Source organism: Oryx dammah, unplaced genomic scaffold (assembly GCF_014754425.2).
Source record: "Oryx dammah isolate SB20612 unplaced genomic scaffold, SCBI_Odam_1.1 HiC_scaffold_7, whole genome shotgun sequence".
NCBI lineage: Eukaryota > Metazoa > Chordata > Mammalia > Artiodactyla > Bovidae > Oryx > Oryx dammah.
In genome coordinates, this window is record NW_024070191.1 from 22,915,701 (window position 1) to 22,934,004 (window position 18,304).

Below are 18,304 nucleotides of genomic sequence, written 5' to 3' on the forward strand. Positions count from 1 at the left end.
TCAACCACATTTTGAGCAGCCCTGGATGTTATAAGTGTTTTAATTTTTATAAATCTGATAGGTGATAATGGTTTCATTATTTTTCTAATTTATTTTTCTCTTGCCTATGAATAACACTGAAGGTCTAGAGCTTCCTTATTGAATTTTATAAGAACGCCGAGAACCATCTTTTTCTCCTGGTCTCTTGTGAGGATGTGTTCCCAGTGAGGAAGCTGGTTGAGTTAGCACATACCACACAGCACTGCTGACCTTGCTTTTTCCTCTGCAGGTCTGTGTTATATGTCTTCAGTCTCCCAGAGTGAGATGAAGTATAGCCATTTTCAAATTCGTTTGATGCAGGCTGTGTATAGGGTTTTTTTTTTAATGCTGTTTGTTATTATCTCATCTTGGAAAATAGGACAAGAGAATGGCTGTCAGCTACTTGCTTCTGAGTGTTACTGTAATTTATTTGCTTTGAGGAAGTAACACTGAATATGTTTAGCTATTGAATATACTCGGTTTAAAATGTACCATCATTTTGTGCTGTCATTGAGACCTGATGACACCATGTTCTGTAGTTTCAGTATTATTAAGCAGGGTGAATCTAGGAGCAAAAAATAATTAAGCCCTGGTTTCTTTGGAGTGAGTCTAAGGCAAATAAGCCTGTGAGGGCTCAGTGATTACTTCTGATGTAGTGGCCTTGTGGGGAGGGATATTGGCAAGGTGGCAGTGGCCTCATATTAATAGCCAAGACTGGTCAGGATGAGAGGGTGATGGTGAAGTGATGGTATTAGTCAGAGTTCTCCAGAGAAACAGAATCAAAAGGATCTTTCTCTCTCACTCTCTCAGTGTCTCTCTCTGTTGATAGATAAGGAATTGGTTTACACAGTTGAGAAGCTGATAAGTCTCAAATTTGTACAGCAAGCCAGCAGACTAGAAGTTCAGATAAGAGTGGATTCACAGTTTGGGGCCCAAAGGCTGGAAACCCAGGCAGAATTTCTGCATTGCAGTCTGGAGGCAGAATTCCTTCTCCAGGTTACCTCAGTCTTAGCTTTTAAGGCCATCAACAGATTGGAGGAGGTACCTTGTATAGAGGATAATCTGCTTTACTTAGAGTCAACTGACTGTAAATGTTAACCACATCAAATAAAAAAAACTTTTACAGTAATGGGCACATTATTCTTGCCAAGTTGGCACTCAAAATTAACCATCACTGTTGGGTATGTTTGGTTCAAAGGAGTTCAAATGGCACAAGTAGTATTCATTTCTCTATGAAGCAAGTAATTTAAAGTGGAGTCTGGCTATAGTCAAACTGTGGTCAGGAGAGATCTCTAATGTCCCATTCATTTCCAGCATTTCTATCCCCATGAACAAGTGCAGAGATCATGAACATACTCTAATTTAGGGAAAAGTAGGAAAATAAGTGGACACAGGAGCCTGGTGGGCTGCAGTCCATGGGGTCTCTAAGAGTCAAACGCAACTTAGCAACAAACTTTCATGAGAATGCATGATTCTCTTATTTCACAACTTTCCTTCTTTTCCTCCTTTGTCAGCATAACCCAATAAATTGACCTATTTTTCTTGTCTAAAATAGCTGGTGTGAAGAGTGCTCCATTGAAATGGAACAAACCATTTATTTTCTTGGCACAATTTTTCTGCCTAATGGGGAAAAACCATTCTGTACCATATGGTGAACTTTAAAATTTGCACCTAAATCATTGGTCATACCATCCAGATCGACAAAATACATTGGAGAATTTTTAAATTATCCACTTTTACTTCACTTGTGTAATTAAACAAAATAATCGATTGAGGTGAAATTCACATAAACCATTTAAAAGTGAACAATTCATTAGCATTTAGTACTTTCACAGTGTTGTGCAAACACCACCTCTCTCTAGCTCCAAAGCTTTTCCATCTTTCTGAAGTGAAATCTTTATCCATTAAGCCATTTCTCCCCATTCCTCCCAGCTTTTGGTACCCACTAATCTGTTGCAGATGGTGATTGCAGCCATGAAATTAAAAGACGCTTACTTCTTGGAAGGAAAGTTATGACCAACCTAGATAGCATATTAAAAAACAGAGACATTACTTTGCCAACAAAGGCCCATCTAGTCAAGGCTATGGTTTTTCCAGTGGTCATGTATGGATGTGAGAGTTGGACTGTGAAGAAAGCTGAGCGCTGAAGAATTGATGCTTTTGAACTGTGGTGTTGGAGAGTCCCTTGGACTGCAAAGAGATCCAACCAGTCCATTCTAAAGGAGATCAGTCCTGGGTGTTCATTGGAAGGACTGATGCTAAAGCTGAAACTCCAGTACTTTGGCCACGTCATGCGAAGAGTTGACTCATTGGAAAAGACCCTGATGCTAGGAAGGATTGGGGGCAGGAGGAGAAGGGGATGACAGAGGATGAGATGGCTGGATGGCATCATCGACTTGATGGACATGGGTTTGGGTGAACTCCGGAAGTTGGTAATAGACAGGGAGGCCTGGCATGCTGCGATTCATGGGGTCACAAAGAGTCAGACATGACTGAGCAACTGAACTGAACTGATGGAAATTCTATGTTTAACTTTTTGAGGAACTATCAAACTGTTTCCACAGTGACTGAAGCCTTATATATTACTAGCCACTCTAGTGGGTGTGAAGAGGTACTTTATTGTGATTTTGATTTGCATTTGCTTAGTGACTAATTAACTCAACATTAAAAAAACTAAGATCATGGCATCCGGTCCCATCACTTCAAGGCAAATAGATGGGGAAACAACAGAAATAGTGACAGTCTTTATTTTCTTGGGCTCCAAAATAACTGCAGATGCTGACTGAAGCCTTGAAATTAAGATACTTGCTCCTGGGAAGAAAAGCTGTGATAAACCTAGACAGCATATTAAAAGCAGAGACATTACTTTGCCAACAATTCATCTAGTCAAAGCTACAGTTTTTCCAGTAGTCATGTACAGATGTGAGAGTCGGACCATAAAGAAAACTGAGTGCTGAAGAATTGATGCTTTTGAACTGTGGTTTTGGAGAAGACTCTTGAGAGTCCCTTGGACTGCAAGGAGATCCAACCAGCCCATCCTAAAGAAAATCAGTCCTGAATATTCATTGGAAGGACTGATGCTGAAGCTGAAGCTCCAATACTTTGGCCACCTGATGAGAAGAACTGACTCATTTGAAAAGATCCTGATGCTGGGAAGGATTGAAGGCACGAGGAGAAGGGGACGACAGAGGATGAGATGTCTGGATGGCATCACTAACTCGATGGACGTGAGTCTGAGTGAACTCCAGGAGTTGGTGATGGACAGGGAGGCCTGGCATGCTGCAGTCCATGGGGTCGCAGAGTCAGACATGACTGAGCAACTGAACTGAATTGTATTAGTGACTAATAATGTTTCATATCTCTTCAAACATTTGTGTAATTTCATCCGAAACTTTAGGTACATGGCAAGGGGTCTATTTGGTATGGCATACATAGCAGAGGTCACAGATAAGCCAAATTACTGACCCTCTTGAGTCCTTGGGGCTACCAGCAGAGACTTCAGATGGCCAGAGTCCCTGGGGTCATTTATCTCAGGTGTGAGCAGACCCTTCCACTTTCTCTGTCCCTCTCTGTATGTGTGCCAGTATATGAATAATTTGGGGAGTACTGGTTGTGGGGGTGTAGGAAACCAGAGTCATCTTGAGCTGTCTCAGTTAATGGGATAACAGATGGACTCTCAGCTGCTGTATAGCATTGTAAGTTAATTTTTTTCACAAATTATAACAGAACTTTCTGTAATGTCTCACTAAGAATAGCCATTCTTAGATTGTGTTCTTAAAATAGGGCTGTATATTAATGTAATATACAGACTTTTCTAAAAAGTTAGAAAAGTCTAGTGATATAGTACAGTAATCATGGTAAGTCATTGAACTTCAGACAATTTTAATTTTCAAAATGGCATACAACATATGGATACTTAAATAATAAAATGCAAAGCACTATGTATTTGTTTTATATGATGACTTATGGGAGATAGGTGTTTGAGATTAAATCCCAATTCTAGGCAGTGTGAGGATCATCCATCTAAAGTTAATATTGTTGTTCAGTCGCCCAGTCATGTCTGACTCTTTTGCAACTTCACTGACTGCAGCACGCCAGGCCTCCCTCTATTCAGTTACGTCGCTCACTCAGTCGTGTCTGACTGTTTGTGACCCCATGGACTGCAGCATGCCAGGCCTCCATGTCCATCACCAACTCCCAGAGCTTGCACAAACTCATGTCCATTGAGTCGGTGATGCCATCCAACCATCTCATCTTCTGTCATCCCCTTCTCCTCCTGCCTTCAATCTTTCCCACCATTAGAGTCTTTTCCAATGAGTCAGTTCTTCTCATCAGGTGGCCGAAGTATTGGAGCTTCAGCTTCAACATCAGTCCTTCCAATGAATATTCAGGACGGATTTCCTTTAGGATGGGCTGGTTGGATCTCCTTGCAGTCCAAGGGACTCTCAAGGGTCTTCTCCAACACCACAGTTCAAAAGCATCAATTCTTTGGTGCTCAGCTTTCTTTATGGTCTGACTCTTAACATCTGTACATGACTACTGGAAAAGTTGAAGACTAGATGGCCCTTTGTTGGCAAAGTAATGTCTCTGCTTTTTAATATGCTGTCTAGGTTTATCATAGCTTTTCTTCCCAGGAGCAAGTATCTTAATTTCAAGGCTGCAGTCAGCATCTGCAGTTATTTTGGAGCCCAAGAAAATAAAGTCTGTCAATGTTTCCATTGTTTCCCCATCTATCTGCCTTAAAGTGATGGGACCAGATGCCGTGATCTTCATTTTTTCAAATTTTGAGTCTCAAGCCAGCCTTTTTTTTTGTTGTTGTATTTCAGTAGATATTTCAGTAGTTTAGCTTAACAAATATTTTACATACCTGGTGCTTAATAGTACTGTCTTCGAGTATATTGAGAATTATAATTCAGTGAGTTCACAACATAATACCTTATTTAGAGTTACATAGAAGAACATTTAGTTGCATTTCGAAGTACTTCTGAAGCTCCCTCTGACAGAGACTAGATGTTATCATGTCTGGCCTCTGGGCAGTAAGTGAAGGATGTAGAACTGGATGATCTTGGTGACCGAGAAACCATTGAGCCTGGCCCTTCAAGTCAGTCTCCACCCTAATCCACTCCTGGAGGACAGATGGGAAGGGTTGATGTTAACTTTCACAAATTGATGGAAACATTATCTGAAACAAAATTCGGACGTCTTAACATCAAGGGTCATGTTGATCAAGTTAAACCACCTTTCACGTTCTTTTGAGTCTTACTGCAAAGCTCTTTTCCCCATCTAGGACATTTCTGTGATCAGAGAAAATAGAAAACTTCCTCTCCTCAAATGGAGCCATGTCAGGCTAATTATATCAGATTTAAATGAACATTGTCTCCTTAAAAAAAAGTACACAACGTGAGAGTTGCAAGTTCAATTTTGTTTGGGGCCAAATAAGCGATAATAGCCCAGGAAACAGCACCTCAGATAGCTCCGAGAGACTGCTCCAAAGAGGCAGAGGGGGGAAGGTCAGAATATATGATTTTTGGTGAAGGTAGAATGCGTGCAATCAGATGTATATTTCTCCAGAAGGTTTCTACTAGTCTTGTGAAGCCTTTGCTAGTCACAAGGAACAGTCATCACCATGAAGGATTTTAGTGCTTTTCTAGATATGAGGAGATAAGGTAAAAGAATTGGGCTCATAAAACCAGCTGCTCTCTGAAGACCTGTCCTGCCAGTTTTTCTCGAGCACAGAGAGCCTCATTTCTGCTCTCCACCCTGAGCTCCTTCAGGGGGTGTCGAAGATCAGCAGCCTCCGATCTAATCTAATAGCAGCACACGATCTAATCCTTCTAGAGGTGGGTGGCATGCACCCATGACAAGTGCAGTTTGTAGTTGACAGCATCATAGGCAATCTGTGGTCAGTGCAATATAGACGATAAAGATTAGCAAAGAAAACAGTGGGCAGTGTCTCAGCGAGGCAGTTAGCAGCCTGATTGGTAACCTGGCACTATGGATGCAGAAAACCAACCCTCCAACAGCCTCTTTTCTTAGCCCTGGCTCAGAGCTCTTCAAAATTCAGAACTGTGGGAAATGGACAGTCCAGTTCTAGAACCACCCTAGCATCAGTATGAGCCCAGGAAACATAGCATTTAGGAAAAGAGTCAGTGCCAGTCACAGCCAGGAAGGGAAATCTATTGGGCAAAATATATTTAAGATAAAAAGTTCTAACTATCTACAGGGTGACCTGCACCAAGGAATGTTTAGAGGTAGAAAATCTGCTCTTTCTTAAGACAAATTGCAAAAGACAGGAATCTCCCACAGGAGCTGAACATGTCCGCACGCCTTCCCGAACACAACTTTCTTGCATTTCTTAATTATGCTGTTTTACTGAAGAAATTAAGTTATACTGTTTAGTCATTAGCTAAGTAATAGTATGCATGAATATGACGTAAAACTTGGCTTCTGGAGAATATCTACAAATAAATAATAAATCTTCTTGTGAAACAAATGCTAGAATATTATTACCTGCTTTAATGGCCTTTTGTCCTAGAACAAATCTCATAAAAATCCATGATCAGAAGAAAAATATTGCAATGTAAAAAGAAATAAAACAACAAAAGCATCAAAAACAAAACCCTTATTTATAGCATCATTTTGTACTATCACAAGAACATTCACTTAAAAATCAAATATCTTACCCGATGGCAGAAACAATTTTGTAAGTCATAAGGAACATCTTGTTATGAACATTTTCTACTTGCAGTAGAATGGAAGAAATTAAGGTACAGTGAAATCAAAAGGTCAAATTGTCCATGTGATGTCTGCTAAATTCATGTATTTGCATTAGCTCAAATATATGAAACATCAGTAGCTGCTGACCTTGAGTTTAGAAATAGCCAGTGATGGATGTTTAGGAAATGAGGATACCAGGAAAATTATTTAAAATATGGATAATAAAGATATTTGCATTGTGACGAGGAAGAGAAAAACAACCAAGGCTTTCTGTGAATGAGGTGCTGTGTGTAATTCATAATTTTAATTTTAAAAATAAAATGGCTTATTAATAACAACTTATTTTTCCCTTCATCAAGTAATTTTGAGGACCTACAGTGGGTCAGGCAGTTTTAGGAACTGGGCATTTACTAGTGAACAGTAGTGAAATAGCCCCTGCTCTCAGGGAGCCTATGTTCTACTTGGGGTGAGGAGTAGATTGCAGAGAAAATACATGATAATATGTCAGTTTATGTAGTATTTTGGAATGGAAAGTGCTGTGGAAGAAGAGAAAAAAAGCAGTTTGGAATGGTATGGGATGGTAATGGGAGGAGGTGGGCAGGGTAGTTCAGGTTACATTTATGTGCTGGGATCATGGGGACACATCATAGAGGTGACACCAGAGCCAAGACTTAGTGTCAAGAGTTGGCTACATGAAAACCTGGCAGAGAAAGAATGTTCCCAGCAAAGGCAGCAGCAAGTGCAAAGAGCAGAAAGAGAAAAGACCTGGGGGCAGGCGAGCGCAGTGCACACCCTGGAGTGCCTTGGAACCATGCGAAAAATGCTGACTTAAAAAAAAAAAAATATATATATATATATATATATTTGGATCGTCCATCTTGGTTGCGGCACGTGCAGCATGTGAAATGAACTCTTAGTTGTGGTGCAAGGAGTCTAATTTCCAGACTGGGAATCGAACTCGGGCCCCCTATATTAGGAGCACAGAGTCTTAGCCAGTGGACCACCAGGGAGGTCCCAAAACTCTAGCCTTTTGTCTAAGACAAATTGGGAGGCATTGGGGAAGTTGAAACCAAAGAGCAACTTGATCTGGCTTCTATTTGAGGACAATCACCCTGGTGGCTGTGCAGCTTGCTGCTACTGCTGCTAAGTTGCTTCAGTCGTGCCTGACTCTGTGCAACCCCCGAGAGAGCAGCCCACTAGGCTCCCTCGTCCCTGGGATTCTCCAGGCAAGAACACTGGAGTGGGTTGCCATCTCCTTCTCCAATGCATGAAAGTGAAAAGTGAAAGTGAAGTCGCTCAGTTATATCCGACTCTTAGCGACCCCATGGACTGCAGCCCACCAGCCTCCTCCATCCATAGGATTTTCCAGGCAAGAGTACTGGAGTGGGGTGCCATTGCCGCTTGGACAAGGGCAAAATTCAGACGACCAGGTTGAAATACTGCCCGGGAGAGAGGAGGCGGCAAAGACCAGGGAAGGGGCAGCAGGGCGTGAGAAGCGCTCTGATTCTGGAAGCACCAGTAAGGCACGTTTCCTCAGACCGCAGGTGTCACAGACTCCCCTCCTGTTTCTGGCGCTAATAAACTGAGACCAAGCAGGGCAAACCTCCTCTGCAGAACTGCTGAAAGAAACTCATCTTCTAAGGCTAGTGTAACCAGGAAAGACTTCCATGATTTTAGTAAGCATTTATCCTTCTGAGAAATGAACGATGTTTGGTTAATGCAGCCTTCTTAATGAAGAGCAGTTTTATTTATTAAATTATTTAAAATATTTTTTGTTTTCATTTCCGTGCCTCTGAATTAGTTATTGTGTATCTAGTGAGGTGAAGACTCCTGGTCATTACCTAAGAAATTGTTTGGGGTAATCTAGGTTCCAGAGTTTATTTTTGTCAGTTTGAGGGTTTTAGGTCGGTCATTGCTGTTGTTGTTTAGTTGCTTAGTTGTATCTGACTCTTTGTGACCCTGTGGACTGTAGCCCACCAGGCTTCTCTGTCCATGGGATTTCCCAGGCAAGACTACTGGAGTGGGTTGCTGTTTCCTTCTCTAGGAGATCTTCCTGACCCAGGGATCGAACCCGCATCTCCTGCCTTGGCAAGCAGATTCTTTACTGCCGAGCCACCAGGGAAGCCGCAATATTAGTCATATAAATCATTATTTTCCAAATGTCTACTTGTTTTCATACTATTTAGAAGCCACAGTAGTTATAAGGGGGGAAATCTCTGTTTATTATTTGTGTTAAGAGCAAAATGACTATGAAAGGAATATTTTACGTCAAAATATTAACTCACCAATTACACCAGGATCCTAACATCAGTAAGGTTACAATGAAAAATGATGGCCGCCATTGCTATGTCTTTTATCATTTTCCTTTGTATTTGCCCACGTATAGTCCACAAGGGGATTTGTGTTTCAGACTTATGTGAGAACTAAGAGTTTTCTTTAAAGAGAAAAGTAAGGATGATTTTGAATCATACTTGTTTTGTTGGATTTCCCCAAAAAAGCCTGTTTCTACCTTAAGAGCAAGATTTCTTTCTTGCAAGTCATATTTTATTCAAAAGGCCCAGGCTCCTAGAAGTTTAATAAAACACCAGTTGTCATAGACATAACTTCTGTATACAAGCTTTTGTTGTACCAGCTTCCTCCCATCCTTTGAAGTCATTAGGATCAGAGACAGTCCACATATACTGGGAGGAATCACTGATTGTGATGTGAATAATAAACACAGTCTGGCAACAGGAACTCGTCTGTGCTGACCAGAAGCGAGACAAGGATGCACTGATTAAGGAGATCAAGGCCCAGTGGTCAGGAAGTTGAGTACTGGAATCAAACAGAGCTGCATTCAAATCTCAGCTCAGCTATTTACTAGCTCTTTATTGTGGTTGAATTTTTTTAAATTAATTAATCAATTTTAATTGGAGGCTAATTACTTTACAATATTGTAGTGGTTTTTGCCATACATTGACATGAATCAGCCATGGGTGTACATGTGTTCCCCATCCTGAACCCTCCCTCCCACCTTCTTTCCCATCCCACCCCTCAGGGTCATCCCAGTGCACCAGCCCTGAGCATCCTGTCTCATGCATTGAACCTGGACTGGCGATCTGCTTCACATATGATAATATACATGTTTCAATGATATTCTCTCAAATCATCCCACCCTCGCCTTCTCCCACGGAATCCAAAAGACTGTTCTATACGTCTGTGTCTCTTTTGCTGTCTTGCATATAGGGTCATCATTACCATCTTTCTAAATTCCATATATATGCATTAGTATACTGTACTGGTGTTTTTCTTTCTGACTTACTTCACTCTGTATAATAGGCTCCAGTTTCATCCACCTCATTAGAACTGACACAAATGCTTTCTTTCTGATGGCCGAGTGATATGCCATTGCGTATATGTACCATAGCTTACTTATCCATTCATCTGCTGATGGACATCTAGGTTGCTTCGTGGTTGCATTTCTTAGCTTCCAGTTTTTAATCTGGTAGTGGCCTACCTGTGGTGCAAAGTGGGGAAACGACATAAATATCAGGACCTTACCCTGATGTTTAAGGAAAGAAGGGCAAACACTTGATCTTAAACCATGATCTTGGTACTTAGTGCTACTTAGGTTCTCACCTTGGGCTTTCTCAGCAGACTGAGCCGGGGGTACAGCTGTACATACATTCAAACAGGTACATGTTGTGGGCACATGTCTGTGTGTGTACATACATATCTTACACATAATTTCACTGTTTGTACTTACATGGACACCTGGGTTCATTTTAGGAGGATTTCTGTTGTGATCTTCAGGCCTTTTTTGCATGTTGTTTTTGTTTAGTTGCTAAGTCATGCCCGACTCTATGCAACCTCATGGACTATAGCCTGTCTTGTAGACCTTTTAAGTATGCTTAAACCTCAGATCCTCTTTTCTTTTTTTTTGGCCATAGCACCCAGCTTGGGGATCTCAGTTCTCCAACCATCAGTAGATCCCAGGCCGTTTGCTGTGGAAGAATAGAATCCTAACCACTGGACCACCAGGGAAGTCTCTCTGCTTTTGTTTTAAAACAAGTTGTGATTTCAGTCTGGGCGGTGAATTGGCATCCTCCTTGCCGAATATAAACCTGTTAATGGGCAAATTTTCCTGGGAATTATCACTATATGGAGTATCGTCAGACCTTTGATAAGTTTCTCTGAATAGGAAATTGGCCACTGCAAGCCTAAATATTATTTTACTATATTATTTATTAAACTAATACTTCTGTGCTTAGTTGCTCAGTTGTGTCCGACTCTTTGCAACCCCATGGACTGTAGCCCACCAGTTCCTCTGTCAAGGGGATTCTCCAGACAAGAATACTGGAGTGTGTTGCCATGCCCTATTACCTAAAAATGACATTAAGGTAAAGTGAAAATGACTTACATGCTGTCAGAAGTAATGTCTCAAACTCATGCTGTTGATGAACCTGCTATTCATCAGTAAGTCACCAGCTCACAGATATCAATTTTTTAAATAATCTACTCATAAATCAGTTTGATGGATTTTTTCCTTATAATGAGCAGAATATTGTGCTTATCAGAGACAGTTAAGTTAACCATTAACCTAGGAGTCATGAAAATTTAATTTAGAATGAGTTGACAGCTGTCAAGAGGCAGGTTAGGTGGTCTGGTATTCCCATCTCTTTAAGAATTTTCCACAGTTTGTTGTGGTCCACACAGTCAAGGCTTTGGCATAGTCAATAAAGCAGAAATAGATGTTTTTCTGGAACTCTCTTGCTTTTTTGATGATCCAACAGATGTTGGCAATTTGATTTCTCATTCCTCTGCCTTTTCTAAAACAAGCTTGAACATCAGAAAGTTCACGGTTCAAGTATTGCTGAAGCCTGGCTTGAAGAATTTTAAGCATCACTTTACTAGCGTATGAGATGAGTGCAATTGTGCAGTAGTTTGAGCATTCTTTGGCATTGCCTTTCTTTGGGATTGGAATGAAAACTGACCTTTTCCAGTCCTGTGGCCACTGCTGAGTTTTCCAAATTTTCTGTCATATTGAGTGCAGCACTTTCATAGCATCATCTTTGAGGATTTGAAATAGCTCAACTGGAATTCCATCACTTCCCCAGCTTCCTAAGGCCCACTTGACTTCGCATTCCAGGATGTCTGGCTCTAGGTGAGTGATCACATCATCATGGTTATCTGGATCATGAAGATCTTTTTAATATAGTTCTTTTGTGTATTCTTGCCACCTCTTCTTAATATCTTCTGCTTCTGTTAGGTCCATACCATTTCTGTCCTTTACTGTGCCCATCTTTGCATGAAATGTTTCCTTAGTATCTCTAATTTTCTTGAAGAGATCTGTAGTCTTTCCCATACTATTGTTGTCTGAAGCAACAGTTAGAACTGGACATGGAACAATGGACTGTTGTTTGGACTGTTGGACAACAACAGTTCCATACAGGGAAATGAGTAGATCAAGGCTATGTATTGTCACCCTGCTTATTTAACTTACATGCAGAGTACATCATGTGAAATGCCAAGCTGGATGAAGCACAAGCTGGAATCAAGATTGCCGGGAGAAATATCAATAACCTCAGATATGCAGATGACACCACCCTTATGGCAGAAAGTGAAGAACTAAAGAGCCTCTTGATGAAAGTGAAAGAGGAGAGTGAAAAAGTTGACTTAACTGGTCAACTTCACTTCATGGCAAATAGATAGGGAAACCATGGAAACATTGACAGACTTTATTTTGGGGGGCTCCAAAATCACTGCAGATGGTGACTGCAGCCATGAAATTAAAAGACGCTTGTTCTTTGGAAGAAAAGTTATGACCAACCTAGACAGCATATTAAAAAGCAGAGACACTACTTTGCCAACAAAGGTTCGTCTAGTCAAGGCTATGGTTTTTCCAGTAGTCATGTGGATTTGGGAGTTGGACTATAAAAAGAGCTGAGTACCGAAGAACTGATGCTTTTGACCTGTGGTGTTGGAGAAGACTCTTGAGAGTCTCTTGGACTGCACAGAGATCAGACCAGTCAATCCTAAGGGAAATCAGTCCTGAATATTCATTGGAGGGACGATGTTGAAGCTGAAACGCCAATACTTCGGCCACTTGATGCGAAGACCCGACTCATTGGAAAAGACCCTGATACTGGGAAAGATTGAAAGCGGGAGGAGAAGGGGACGACAGAGGGTGAGATGGTTGGATGGCATCACCAATGCAATGGACATGAGTTTGACTGAACTTCGGGAGTTGGTGATGGACAGGGACGCCTGGCGTGCTGCAGTCTAAGGGGTCACAAAGAGCTGGACACAACTGAGTGACTGAACTGAACTCCCTGACAGCTGTCATGTGGGCCTTTATTACTTTGTTAGACACAAAACTTGCTGATTTTTCTCTAATGCTACTGTGAGGTAATACAAAAACATATGTTTTTAGGTCTCTGCCCCACTTCCTGGCACAGAGGTCCTAAAACTCTTGCAATTTCCTAGTGATCAGAGCACTGGGAGCATTTTCTGTTCTCGTATTTGGTCTTTGAGCCCCTGTCCTGACAGAGTTCCTCTATCCCTTGGAATTTCCTGGGTGATAATAGTGTCCTTTGTCCTAACGAGGTGCCTCTTGGTGGGTTCCCGAATGGGGGCTAGTCACCAGAAAGACCAACAAGCCAGGATTAGAATCTTAGAATCTGCAGCACCATCCCCTTCTCCAGCGAGGGAAGAGAGGCTGTGAAGGGAGTTAATGATTGATCATCCCTATGGGAGAAAACCTTCCACAAAATCCGAGGGGCGCGGGGGTTTGAAGAGTTTCTCGGTTGGGGGCCACATGGTGATGCTGGAAGAAGGGTACACCTGGCCCTCTGCCCCTCCCCACACACCTTCCTACACACCTCTTCCACCTGGGTGTTCAACTGTGTCCTTTATCATATCCTTTAAAAAAATATTTGTTTATTGCTTCCTTGTGGCATAAGAGCTTAGTTGCTCCAAGGCATGTAGGATCTTAGTCCCCCAGCTGAGGATCGAACCCACATCCCCTGCACTGGAAGGAGGGTTCTTTTCCATTATGGCTTATCATAGGATATTGAATATAGTTGCCTGAGCTGTACAATAGGACCTAGTCTTTTATCCTTTCTATTTATAATAGTTTGCATCTGCCACTCCCAGACTCCCAGGCCAACCCTCCCCGTCACGCCCTCCCCCTTGGCAACCACACATCTGTTCTCCATGTCTGTTTCTGTTTCAGAGATTCATCTGTGTCATATTTTAGATTCCACATAAAAGTGATATCTTATGGTATCTGTCTTTCTCTTTCTGACTTTCTTCACTTAGTACGATCATCTCTAGGTCCACCCATGCAGCTGCAAGTGGCATTATTTCATTCTTTTTATGGTTGAATAGCAGGAGATCTTGCCTGGAGAATCCCAGGGATGGGGGAGCCTGGTGGGCTACAGTCCTTGGGGTCATAAAGAGTTGGACACGACTGAGTGACTAAGCACAGCACAGCCCAGTATTACAGATAGAGGTACACTCACACCATCTTCTTTATCCGTTCATCTGTACACGGACATTTGGTTTGCTTCCATGTCTTGGCTATTGTAACCAGAACTGCTGTGAGCATTGGCGTGCACGAGTCTTTTTGGATTATAGTTTTGTCTGGGTATATGCCCAGGAGCGGGATTGCTGGACCATTGCGACGCTGTACAGGGGGCGACCAGATTCTCAGGGCCCAAAACAGCTGCCAGGCAAGCCTCTCTCTGTTGGCTCTTCTCCGAGCTCCTGGACACTGGCAGGATCCTTATGATGATCACCTCAGACAGAAGAACAAGGGAGTTTTTGTTTTTATTGCCAATTATTGTTCATGTCGCTTAGGGCTGAGATTGAGTTTTTAAATCACAGTAGATGCCTTTGAAGAAGCTTAGGACCAAAAGACAGACTTCCCCTCAAGGTCTATAACCAGCTAGTGGCAGAGTTTGCATTCATTCCTGTCTCTACCACACCACCCTTTATTTCTCTCTCTCTACAGTGTCTACATACTAGTTGCTCAAGAAATTGTTACTTGTTTAATCTTATGCAGTTAAGTGAATCATCATATGAGTTAATCTTGTCACAGCATTTGGCTCTGCTGCAAAGCTCCTGCCCAGGGAGTAACCAGTTCAGACACGAGCCCCCTCATCCCTCTTCTGAAGGCCGGCTGGAGCTGTGAGGAAGCCCAGGCTGCCATCCCTGCATCCTTGAGACCGAGGGGTGGTGCGGCAGAGGAGAACCGCCCCCCCCCCCACCACTGACCATCTGTCCAACCTCTCTGGGTTCTGTTCACCTTCCCTGGGAGGTACTCATCCTCCCAAGGGTGTGGAACTGAATGCAAGTCAATCAGTCCACTCGTGTGACCAGCAAGCATTTTCTGGTGCCTCCTCTGGGTCTGGTACAGTGCTGGGCTGGGAGTATAGAGATGCAGGACGTGGCTCTCATTCCTTCCAAGGATCTCAAGGATGGAAGGATGTGGCTGGCCAGGGTGGAGCTTTCATAGGCCTGATGAGCAGAATGCAGTCTTGCCTAATTGAGGAGTAGGTAGAACCTGGAGAACCCCTCGTTCATTCCCTGGGGAGGTTCCTAGACCGGGGAGTCTCAGCAATGGTGCCCCACCCTCAAGGACTAGCAGCACATCTAGACTTGTGACAGGCAGCTAAGGCGGAGCTGGTGGGAACCACTCTGCACTGTACCCCAGGACATGCTGATGTGCCTGAGGGGCGCCTCCGTTACTATGGAGATGAGATGCTGGCACCATCAGATCTAGGAGCTGGAAAAAGGCCTGAGCCTTGTTAGGGGAATAGGCACAAAGGCTGGTTGCAGTGATGTCACCTAAGCTGCATCAAGTTACAGAGCCCTGAAGAAGTCCAAGGCTGAGGGGAGCGAGCCCTCCTCTCAGGGACACAGTTGCTGCTGCTAAGTCACTTCAGTCGTGTCTGACTCTGTGAGACCCCATAGACGGCAGCCCACCAGGCTCCCCCGTCCCTGGGATTCTCTAGGCAAGAACACTGGAGTGGGCTGCCATTTCCATCTCCAATGCATGAAAGTGAAAAGTGAAAGTGAAGTCGCTCAGTCGTGTCCGACTCTTAGAGACCCCATGGACTGCAGCCCACCAGGCTCCTCCATCCATGAAATTCTCCAGGCAAGAGTACTGGAGTGGGGTGCCATTGCCTTCTCCACAGTAAGGAGGTCGTATTCAAAATGAGTCTGGGCGAAGGAGCCTGGGCCACCATTGGCACAGGAGCTGCCCGCCTGACCCTGGGGTCCCCTCAGAAGCCAGGGATTGAGGAGGAAGGGGCAGCCAGGTGGTCTCATTGGGCACTCCAAGCACTCTGTCGAGTGCTGGCATCCACAGCTCTGAGCTTTCCAGCCTTCAGTCTCTCATCCACCCCCGCCTGGGACCCGGTCTGTGTCCCTTGAAGACACCCCTCGCTGATAATGAGTGAGGCCTGGAAGCAACGTCTGCCACTCGATTGTACCCTTATTCTGAATATCCTTTGTACATTTACAAGCCCTCAAACCTGACCGGGAGTTCTGAGTTCTGGCCGAGCACATGCGGGAAACCTGTATAGGACAGAACTGTTCAAGTTCAGGAAGATCTGGGTGGGAGGTCCACACCTGCTTTCAGGCAGGCGGGTACCAGTGACCCTATAACCCAGTCCGAGGTGGGAGACTCAAGGGTCTCAGCTTCTGAGCTGAATTGGAAAAGAATGAAAAGTTATTCAGGAAAAGGTGGATGGGGACGGATGTGTAGAAGAAGGGGATTCCAGGCAGAAGGATCCCTGTGGGCAGGGTGTGGAGTTCCGGGAACCTGTGGTAGGGCTGCTCAGTCTTTATTTTCAAAGTTGGTAAATATCCGAAGACACTCGGAAAGTTTCTAGAGAGACTTGTCTATCATTAAGGCATTCTGTCATTCAGCAGACGTATATTGAGAGCCCACAATGTAAAGGCAAAAGGAATTAAGAGATTAATAAGGCTTGAGATAAAGAGGTAAGGGAGATTAAGAGGTACAAACTTTCTGCTGCAAAATGAATGAGACTTGGTTGGTTATGAAAGGTACAGGTGGGGAACATAGAAAAAAAAGAAATAAAAAAAGAAAAGTATAGTGTAAATGTGTCCAGTTTTGCTGCATATCAGTTATACCCCCTTGAAGCTAAACAATTTTTCCCTAATGCTGCAAACTGAAAAAAAAAAAAAAAGTAGATAAGACTTATTCTCTGTCCTCAAGGAACTCACAGTTTAGCAAATATTATTTATAAAGGAACATGTGCAGAGATAGACGTTAGAACACCATGTTACAGGAACACGAAGAATGGAGTGATTACTTGTGATTAAGCAGGTCAGGAAGGCCTCACGGGGAAGAGATTTTGAAACTACCAGATAGAATGGGAAAGAGCCATTTGCATTTCCAAGATGTTTAAACATGTCCAGACTTATTTTAGTTTGCCCTATTTGCAAGAATGCTTCAACTGTTGAGATGCTTATAAATTAGATGTTAATTAATGAAGTGACAGTGACGCAGGGAAGAGATCCAGATTGCTTTTTGAAATGGTGTGGTAGAAATGAGCTCCTTTCTAACTTTAAGTTATGTAAATGAAATGAACTGCATTTATAATTGTAAGAATTGGAAATGTTATTTAATATGTAAATATATTCTAACAGATAGGGGGTATTTATAATGCCAACAAATATTCTATTTAAGATAATGTATATTTAAGTTCATGCATTTCTAGTTTTTTTAAAATAATTTCCTCCTCAATATTAATGTTTTTCTTCTCTTGTACATAAGTGTAGTCTATTTGCTATAGCACAGTTCCTCAAACTTGATGGGCCCTACTCTGCTTTCATTTTCTACCCTCGCTTTAAAAAATATTTTTATTGGATCATAAGATACATACTTGTACAAATCTGAAGGGTATCATTCAATTAATTTTTACACGTGTATCTGTTTATGTTAACTACTGGCTTGCAGCCGTGAAAGTAAAAGACGCTTACTTCTTGGAAGAAAAGTTATGACCAACCTAGATAGCATATTCAAAAGCAGAGACATTATTCTGCCAACAAAGGTCCGTCTAGTCAAGGCTATGGTTTTTCCAGTAGTCATGTATGGATGTGAGAGTTGGACTGTGAAGAAAGCTGAGCAGCAAAGAACTGATGCTTTTGAACTGTGTTGTTGGAGAAGACTCTTGAGAGTCCCTTGGACAGCAAGGAGATCCAACCAGTCCATTCTAAAGGAGATCAGTCCTGAGTGTTCTTTGGAAGGAATGATGCTAAAGCTGAAACTCCAGTACTTTGGCCACCTCATGTGAAGAGTTGACTCACTGGAAAATACTCTGATGCTGGGAGGGATTGGGGGCAGGAGGAGAAGGGGACGACAGAGGATGAGATGGCTGGATGGCATCACGGACTCGATGGACATGAGTTTGGGTGAACTCCAGGAATTGGTGATGGACAGGGAGGCCTGGCATGCTGCAATTCATGGGGTCACAAAGAGTTGGACATGACTGAGAGACTGAACTGACTGACTGACCATTCAGGTTAAAACATTTCCAGAACCTTCCAAGGCTCCCTC